Source organism: Sinocyclocheilus rhinocerous, unplaced genomic scaffold, assembly GCF_001515625.1.
Source record: "Sinocyclocheilus rhinocerous isolate Xijiao unplaced genomic scaffold, SAMN03320098_v1.1 scaffold3237, whole genome shotgun sequence".
In the NCBI taxonomy this organism is placed as follows: Eukaryota; Metazoa; Chordata; class Actinopteri; order Cypriniformes; family Cyprinidae; genus Sinocyclocheilus; species Sinocyclocheilus rhinocerous.
In genome coordinates this window covers 96,067-97,421 of record NW_015626861.1, presented here as the reverse complement: position 1 = coordinate 97,421, position 1,355 = coordinate 96,067, and positions in this window count along the sequence as shown.

Genomic DNA, 1,355 nt, shown 5'->3' with positions numbered 1-1,355 from the left:
TGTGCGGCGTACAGATCAGGTGAGGAGCGTCTTTCAGAGGACCCTGCGCAAAACTACACCACACACACACACACACACACACACACACACACACACAACTGAGCACTGATATCATACTGTAAAAATCATCAAAGAAATCAGTGCATCAGTAATATTACAGGAACATTCTGAGGACTGCATTGGTCTTTCTGTCCATTACCACTAAAAATATTCTCTCATGTGATCAGTTTTACAGTGGAATAATTAAGATCTTCTGCTCATCAAGGCCGCAACACACACACACACACGCAGACACACACACACACACACACACACACACACACACACACTCACACACACACTCACACACACGAGGCAGCATCACTGCGACGGCCAGATTCACTCTTTACAATCAGTTCATTCTGGTTTGTCAGCAAGATTCTGCTGGAAGATTATGTACACTGGAGGTCAAAAGTTTGGAATAATTAAACGGTTAGTTCACCCAAAAATACTCACTTTTAGTTTAGTTTAGTTTTAGTAATTACTCACCCTCATGTCGTTCCAAACCCGTAAGACCTTCGTTCATCTTCAGAACACAAATTAAGATATTTTTTGATGGAATCTGAGAGCTCTCTAACCCTCCATAGACAGCAACGATATTACGACATTACGACATGAGGGTGAGTAATTAATGAAAGGAATTTTCATTTTTGGGTGAACTATCCTAAGATTTGTAATGTTTTAAAGTCTCTTCTGCTCACCAAGGCTGAAGAGCAGCAAATCAGCATATTAGAATGATTTCTGAAGATCATGTGACACTGAAGACTGGAGTAATGATGCTGAAAATTCAGCTTTGATCACAGAAATACATTACAGTTTAACAGATATTCACTTAGAAAACAGCTATTTTACATTGTAATAATATTGCACAATATTACTGTATTTTTGATCAAATAAATGCAGCGTGTGCAGCTGTGTGTGGTGATAAAGACCTGTTTGATGGTGAAGTCGTTGATGAGGTGATGGTTGTGTTCGTTCAGGTTGCAGTGCAGCGAGACGCAGTCGCTCTGATAAAGCAGGTCCTGCAGTGTGTAAACACGCTGAACGCCCAGCGAGCGCTCCAGACCGCACACACACACACACACACACACTCACACACACACACACATATATATAGGATGATAAATGGATGATAAATGACACACACCTGAACCAAATGACATAATCAGACAGACGGGAAAACTAGGTCACGGGAACATGAGGGAGAAAACACAACAAAACGTCCTGGGGTGTGACAATATATATCTCAATATTTACATGGTTTATTCAATAACTATATCAAAATTATATATAATAATTAATAACTTTATATAAAT